Below are 8730 nucleotides of genomic sequence, written 5' to 3' on the forward strand. Positions count from 1 at the left end.
CGTCTTGTCGCCTCTAGTCGGCTGCGTCTGCGGGCGTCTGGGCAATTAAACTGAGCTCGAACACACCGAATTGACAAAAGCCGACTACAAACTAGAAGGTGCTTTCTGCGCATGCGTGAGGAGATATATCTGTACCTGCAGATGGCAGTAGTCTGTATTTTCATTCCAAGAAGAGCGTTTTCCGTTATGTCTTACAGCACTGGCCTGTCTTGGATCAAATTGATCAGCTCGTCTTCAATAGCTTCGTTCCACACAGCCATAGTTGGTTTCGAATTGTGCGAATTGCAAAATGATGACAGCGAGCCGGTTACCTCTTGACTCTTTCCTTTGCTTGTTACATCACTTCACGTTCAAGTCCTCCACGCGCTCTGATTCGATGTCTGAACAGCCAATCAGAGCGCTCTCTTTCCCAGACGGCCCCGACAAGCCCGACGCCGATTCAACATGTCGAATCGGGCAAACTTTGGCCAACGCGAGCCCGACGAAAGCCGACGAGAGCCGACGTGCAGAACACACCGAACCAACCTGCTTCACCGACGCCCACCAACTGCCCGACGAGGCCAGACGGCCGATCGTTGGGTTGGTGTGTCCCGGCCTTAAGGTTTCAAGGCTGACGTTTGGCAACTCGAACTTTGAGCTCCCTCCACAGATTTTCAATGGGATTAAGGTCTGGATACTGGCTAGGACATTCCAGGACCCTAATGTGCTGCTTCTTGAACTACTCCTTTGTTGCCTTGGTTGTGTGTTTTGGGTCATTGTCATGCTGGAATACCCATCCATGACCCATTTTCAATGGTTCTCACCCATGATTTGACAATGGTACATGGCCCCGTCCATCGTCCCTTTGATGTGGTGCAGTTGTCCTGTCCCCTTAGCAGAAAAACACCCCCAAAGCATAATGTTTCCACCTCCATGTTTTTTACGGTGGGGATGTTGTTCTTGGGGTCAGAGGCAGCATTTCTCCTCCTCCAAACATGGCGAGTTGAGACCAGAGATCTTGATTTTGGTCTCATCTGACCATAACACTTTCACCAAGTTAAACTCTAAATCATTCAGATGTTCATTGGCAAACTTAAGACGGGCCTGTACATGTGCTTTCTTGAGCAGGGGGACCTTGTGGATGCTGTAGAATTTCAGTCCTTCATGGTGTAGTGTGCTACCAATTGTTTTCTTGGTGAATATGGTCCAAGCTGCCTTGAGTTCACTGATGGTCTTGTAGCCCACTCCAGCCTTGTGTAGGTCTACAATCTTGTCCCTGACATCCTTGGACAGCTCTTTTGTCTTGGCCATAGTTGAGAGTTTGGAATCTGACTGATTGATTGCTTCTGTGGACAGGTGTCTTTTATACAGGTCACAAACTGAGATTAGGAGCACTCTCTTTAAGAGTAGAACATCAGCAGGGGATTGAATAATTATTTTCCCCACAGTATTTTATGCATAATTTCTTGAGGTGCTAATAGTTTTGGCCAATATGTGCCCACCCCCTTCCCCCAGATTTATATTTACCAAGAAAATTAGAAATTCTGACTTTAGCTGTGTATTTGGTGTGGTCTCTAATATGCCTCTATACAAGTTCACTCTAGTAAAGCCCCTTTACTGTAATTATTATTTTTCATAAACTGTTCATTATGGGCATTTGCAAACCTTATTGTGAAGTGTGGAAAAACTGTTATGGGTTTTGCTTTGTGTTATTATAAAATAAAAAAAAACAATTCACACAATTTCACTTGCAAGGTATTTATTAGCATTGGATTGCATTGCATTACATACTGTACATGACAACAGTGGTAATGTATTCAATTAAACAGTTAAAGAAAAATCTATTCTCTATGAACACAGCTCGCTTTCTCTTCTGAAAATGTACTTTGTCATATCTTATTCCTCCTTGATATGTTTCTGGATCCAGGTGAGAATGTCCTCATCAATATGAATGGAAAGGGTTCCATCTGGATTGATGGGAACAGCGATGGGAAGAGGAATAGCCATTCTTGACAGTGTCATCTATAGAAACAAGAACAAAACCAATTAGTTGCATTTTATTTTTATATCTCTGTGTGAGTCATAATTCAAAGAAAAACTATTTCACCTCTGGAATCCTAGCAATGACATTCAAGGATCTCTGAGTTGGTAAGGCGGCAGTCAGTTCAATCTCTTTGTCAGCGTTCGTTACTCTTTCATATCTAAAGCCTGCCTTGATGGCTGCCATGGGTATGTGCTTAGACAGCCTAGTGGTGAAGGGGTGCAAAGAGAAAAGTAAATAATAAACCAGTGCCAATTTCTACACTATACATTTGTTGTTTAGTGTTCATTAACATTACTTTTTGGCATAGGTGGTGACAATTACTGGCAGCCTCTCCCATTCGACCTCTAGACGTGCAGCAGGGAATTCACCCAGTACACCAGCCTCAGCTTTAGCAATAACTGCATACTGTTGGCACTCTGGACCCCAAGCAACTTTGGCCTGGAAAACAAATTGGTGCTTTAACATAAAAAATTAATCCAGACACTTATTTTTAAATTGCACTTCCAGGCTTACAGCAACTTTGTGTTTGCTCAGGAGGGCTCCGTCAAGACAGATCTTCATGTTGTCGTTTTCAGTGATGGAAGAAACAACGAGCTGTATTCTTGCAGTTGGCTTGTCAAAGTAAGCAGCAAGCTGGTAGCCCAGGAGCTTGCGGTCAGCTCTCACAGCACGGGCAATGACAGCAAAAACAGGTGGACCAGCATTTCCAAGGAACTTAGCCTGAAAGCGTAAACCATAGAAACAATTAAATGGGATATTACCTTTGGGTTTTGTGTTATTTTGAACAACCAGATGGCACTAATTCATTCACCTGTTTCTGGAGAGCCTCAAAACTAGCTGCAGCACTTCCACTGCTAACTGCCTTTGAGGCACCATGGGGTGCCATGTGCTGCAAGCAAAAATATCTTCTGTAATAAGCAATAGACATTAATAATCTAAAGTATTAATTATAACAATAGTATTTTAAGTAGTTACCCGATCTTTGTGGAATTTCCTGAAAGGCTCCCTGATGGTGACAGTCTGAAAATAAATAAAAAGACTGTTATTGACACATACTGGCTACTTAACCAACACACCACATTTGACATCCTCACCTCAGTCATACGAGAGCTGGACAAAGAGGAGCTTGAGCTGCTGCTGCTGCTGATGATGCGACTACTGCTGCTGCTCTTAGATGAGACAGGAGCTTTTTTATCTTCAGTCTCCAGGATTTCCCTCAGTTTCAACAGGAAGGCCTTTCCTTCTGGAGTCTCCTCATCAATGAGGCTGATTTGCTTAAGGAGCCTCTCAGCAGCTCTGGGACCAACTTGGACTTCAAGCTCCAGTCTTTCAACTGCAGGACCTTCAGCTAAAGCCAAAACAACAGACCGTTAATTTTCATTTTATCTGAAAATCCTTTCATGAATGTTGTCTTTTTTGTAAATGTACCTCTTGCCAGTGTAGCGCGGGCTGAGTGTTGTCCAATTATGTAGAACAGAGGAGCATTTTTGATAAAAGCAGCATTGTGAGAGTTCACCTCAATGCATCCCTTGATTTCAATGTATGGGACAGCAAGACAGAGAGTCTTGTGGAATGGAGCAGGAGCTCTCAGAGGAGTCTCAGGTGGCATCTCAGAGGACTGGAAAGAAAAAAAAAATCAAGACTTTCCACTATGGAGCTTGAAGCAAATGTTAGCATGCTTCATATGTGTATTTAAAGCTTACCAAATCACCAGCATAAGATGTCTGAGGGTTTTGCAGGGCCATCGCAGGAACCAAGGGAACAATCCTCTCAGCAGCGGGATCTTCAATGTTTCTGACCACAGCAAGTGTCTCAAAGCTGTCACAATAAGAAAAATAAACAATATTTTACAAAAGAGCCATTACACTGACTTCACTCTGACATCACAACGATTTTATTACCTCACAGCAGCAATATGTTCAGGAAGCTCAACAGGCAGAGCCTCAACCTTGTAGTTGCCCTTAAGAATGTCTGCTCTTGCAGTCACTTTTCCAGGAGCAATTGTACGGATCTTTCCTCTCGCCATAACAGCAGCTTGGATCAAAGCAGTGTTCACTCCCATTACAGCAAAGGTCTGGAGAGCAACACTGAAAAAAAGAGTAAGGGAGATTTGTTTGTAAAACTGCTGCTGTGCACATTATCTTCATGAAATTAGCTGCAAAAATGTACCTTGGTCTAGCTTCCACTTGGAGTTGAACATCAGTCTTCTTAAGCTGCTCAAGAGTCATGGTTTCAATCGCCTCAGGAAGAGGAGGTGTAATGGTGGCCTGAACTGGAAAGATGATCAGAACAACATCAAACTAAGAAGTGACCCTGTCACATCTGAGTAAAGATTCTACAAATTCTAAGAAAAAAACATACCACTGAGACTTGCAGCAGCAACACCAGCAGTGTACAAACTGAGCTCCATGGGCACACCAACTGCTGTTGGCAAGATACGGCGCACTTCAGCTGCAAGCAGGGGTTTGGCATACTGCAAGGCAATTCCTTCCTGCAGTTTTTTAAGAGCCGACTTCAACAGCTCACGTGGTTTGGGTCCAGTCACAATCTGTGGATAGTGTTTATGAAAAACTTAATTCTAATGGTAAGAATTACATGTTAGACAGATCTCAAAAAGATATTGTAATGATAGATGGGACATAAACTACTACACAATACCGGTATCGCTTCTTCAATGACGGTCTTGTCAACTTTGACAAAAGCCACTTCTTGTCCAAGTAATTTGATGTATGCTGAAGCCAATGGCTGATTGGTTGGCAAGGCCTTCCAGTTTGCAAGCTTGAGCGGTTAAAGAAAAGTCATATACATCATGTTTATGATATTATTTAAAAGTATAAAATTATACAGTACACTGGATATGAAAACTTACTGCTCTCAGGGTGCGCTTAATCTTTGTCATACGGTCAACGCTTTCATCTGCAGCAGGAGATTGCAGAAGAGCCTCCTGGATTCCTTCAGTTCTCACACCAATCTGTTGGAGAGGATCAATTGTGTGAAGACTGAACACATTTAAACCCATGAATCAGATTTAAAAAACCAACAAACAAAATCTTGGTTGGTCCACCTCAATAACATCAGCAGCAGCTCCAGCCAGGTAAGCACGTGCTTTAGCGACAACAGCTCTGGGCAGGATAGTGGCAGCATCATTGATCATGAAGGCACTACCAGCAGCTCCAACCATAAGAGGAGCTGCACACAAACAAAGGCAAAATGCAGTTATGTCATATTTCAGTGTCAGGAGAATTTTTTTTACACATTTGTAAAAATAGTAAGACTTACTATGATAGAAGTCAAACTGAAGGGCTCTGCTGAAACGGAAACTAAGCCTGTCCAGTTTGCGGCTCATAAGCTTGATGGCAACATTAGCTGCACCAGCACTGAAATGGACAACCATGATTACCTCATATGTTTGCGCTTAAGTGATATGATGAAGTAAAATATATTAAAAAAATTATTTGCTGTTCTTACACGGCTGCCATATCAGGAGCAGTGATTCTGGTCAAGGACTTGATATGAGAATAGGCGAAGCTTGCGACATGCATGTTAGTCTCAAGCTTCAAAGCACCAGCAAGACCGGTGACGAGAGCCACTGAGGGCTTGGTCTCAAACAACACAATACAAGCAACCATGCGCACTTCTGGGTGGAGAGCCCTGTCCAATACAAGCTGCAGTGCCACTGGCTGAACCTGGATCAGGAAACAAGGTTAGTTTATTATTGGAAGAAAATGTGCATAATCAACTTTTATTCATTTCTACAACTTCTGACACTTACAAGTCTGGGCTCTTTCTTGGCAATGTTCCTCAGGGCCAAGATGGCATCAACCTGGACCCTAAGTGGCAGAGCAGTAGCTGCAGTTCTCAGTCCAGGTAGGAGCTTCATGATGGGTTTAAGACTAGCAGGATGACCAGCATTGCCCATAACTTTAAGAGCCAAAGTGATTTCAGGGATGTCATTCTTGGAAATGGCCTCTGCAGCAATATCATGGATGGGCTGAAGAGTTTGAAACACATACAATCAGACAAATATTCAAAAGAAAGTCCCTGTCAGGAATTTGTGGAAGGCTTAAGGTGTTTACCCTGAGGAGCTCAGCAGAGCAAGTGGGAACTGCAACACAGTGCTTGGCAATCATGGAACCATATCCGAGCATGACAACTTCACGCAGAGCTGGGATTGTGGCAATTTTCTCGTGCAAAGCCAAACTCTGTTTGACAACATGTGGCACGATTATTTAAGGCAACATTTGAAGAACAACATTTTAAATATAGTAAGATATACCCACAGCTGTCAACTGGATGGTTTCCAGATCAGCAGTGACCATTTGCAGAGCAACCACAAGAGCCTGAATGAACTCGGGAAGAGTAAGTTCACCAGACAGGAACTTCTCCTTGACCAGTTTTACAATGACTGGTGTGCCAACAGCAGGAAGAGCATCCAGAAGCCAGCGCCTACCAGAGTCATAGTTTAAAATATATACATAATAAAAAACTGCCCTTGTACTATATTCCTATTAACTTATTGGTCACAGAATGTACCTGTAAACTGGTTGGTCCTTGAACTGAGCCCAGATAGCCTCAATATTCTCCAAGGTGGCAAAACGCAGAAGCTGGATAAGCTGAACAAACTTAAGGGGAGCATCATCATGGACCATGGCCACATTGTTTGTAACAAGGTGCTTAAGAACTTCAATAATCTGGAGAGTGAAGGAGCAACACTAAGTTGATGTCTTCAACATGGATCAGAGGCTTTGATTTTTAAAGTTTTAAAGTATGAACTATACCTGGGCTGGTGCATCACTGATCTTCATGAGTTGAATGGGAGTCTGAAGAATCTCAGCTGCAAACTCATACTGCAGGGATCCACGGGCCATGTAATCAGCTTTGATTGGAACAACAGGGGTCTTCTCATTCTCAACAAAAGTCAAGGTTTGTCTGAAAGAAATAATAATTTTAGGAATTGTAACTCAAGTAAGATTTGGAATATTGTTAATTTATATTTCTAATATCTCATAGATGATCAGTCATACTTTGCTTCCATCATTGCCGCACCATGGATCTCATTCAAGGGTGAGAACTGATACACTTCCTCAACTGTTGCCTCAGCGATCAGTACACCGGCTGCAGCTGGTTTCATGATGTAGTTGTAAGCTGCAGTTTCAATCAGACCCTTGACCCTCTGTTGAGAAAATGGTTGTGACGATTTGACTTCTGGCATTTTAAATATTTCAGTTCTTTACAGTTTTCTTCATTACCTCTGTGCATTCAGCACACCTCTCAGTGTATGCCAAACCGACGTCCTTCATGATTCTCTCCTGGCAGTGACGCAGATCCTTAGACTTGGTGACAAAAATTTGGTTGGCCTTTAGATCCTCATTGATGACGTAGTGGGTCCTGCACACTCCCTGAGCTCCAGCCTTGAAGGACAAGTAAAATATAAGTTTGCAGAACTCAAGATACATGTACAAAAAAAGGTACTAGGATCACTGACCCACCTCTTGCAGCTCATAGATGTTCTGGGTCTTCTTGAGGTTGAGCTGAAGGATGTTGAGGATACCTCTGTGCAAGTTCATGACTGTTGGGGAGACTCCTGCAGGGGCAAATACCTTTCCGACCACACCATTAGCATACTCAAACTTGATGGGAATCTGAAGCTGAGCAGCCAGTGCTGAGGTGAGCTTAGTGGCAGGAACAAATGGATCCCTGGGCCAAATGCCAGCATACTCGTGGAGTAGAGGATCCATGAGCTGTAAGGAAACATCTTTACTTTAATGAGGGCATTGTTGCTTTTAACAGCAAATTATGACATATTTTGTGTTGTTGTTTTTGTCCTTTAATGTAGAAATCTTACAATTTCTACAGTTCTTAATGGTTATTACCTTCATCAGGAAGGTGTTCTCGGTCATGGCAGTGAGGAGAACCTTGCTGTTGACTTTTATACCTGCTCTGGCCAAACCTTCCTGAGGAAGACCGCTCAAGAGCAGAGCCTCATACTTGTAGACATAGGTCTTATCGAGGGCAAACTCAGGAACTGAAAAAGGTAGAGTAGTGTTTAAGAAAGAATGCAATGGTTGTAAATTATCAGTTAAAAAAAAAATTGTACAAAATCATATTACTTACCAAGGTTGATCTGTTGACATGCTGAAAAAACAAAAGAGAGAATATGCTTTGACAATTGTCTAATTTTTAAAGAGGTTCTAAATGTATTTTACTTAAAGAGAAATCTTTAAAGAAAAGAGAAAGAGGAAGACCTTAAGTTCAAAATTTACTTACCCACAAGGGCTACAGTCAGGGCAAGCACAACAGCTCTCATGGCTGGCGGTTTGTGAAGAACTCCTCAGAGCATCAGCCCTTTTATAGTCGTATCTTGCTGACTAAGTATTAATTTTTAAATTAAATATTAACAGATCTCTTTAGATGTGTGTCAAAAAGTACATAAGACGATGCTTTTGATTGGTCAACTTATCTGAACATTGATATCAATTAGGTTAGGTTACCCTGGCCTGTCATGTCATCCTCCAGAACAATGTTCAATGTCAGTTTTATGTCTTCATATGAAAAAATGTTAAGGGAAAATATAACTTTAGTTCTTTATTTCATATAAATTAAAAAATTAAAGTTTTGCACCTATATATATATATATATAGGTGCAAAACCAGTTATAAGTTTATATTTAAAAAAGAATGGTCTCACAGGGAGTGCAATTCTGATGC

General features: G+C 42.1%; 1 pseudogene; it reads right to left on the reverse strand.

Annotated features, from left to right (window-relative positions):
* Nucleotides 1-1721: 1721 nt before the first annotated feature.
* LOC141338245 (vitellogenin-like) lies at nt 1722-8363 on the reverse strand (annotated as a pseudogene).
* Between the last annotated feature and the right edge of the window lie 367 nt (nt 8364-8730).

Source organism: Garra rufa, chromosome 7 (genome assembly GCF_049309525.1).
Source record: "Garra rufa chromosome 7, GarRuf1.0, whole genome shotgun sequence".
Lineage (NCBI taxonomy): Eukaryota > Metazoa > Chordata > Actinopteri > Cypriniformes > Cyprinidae > Garra > Garra rufa.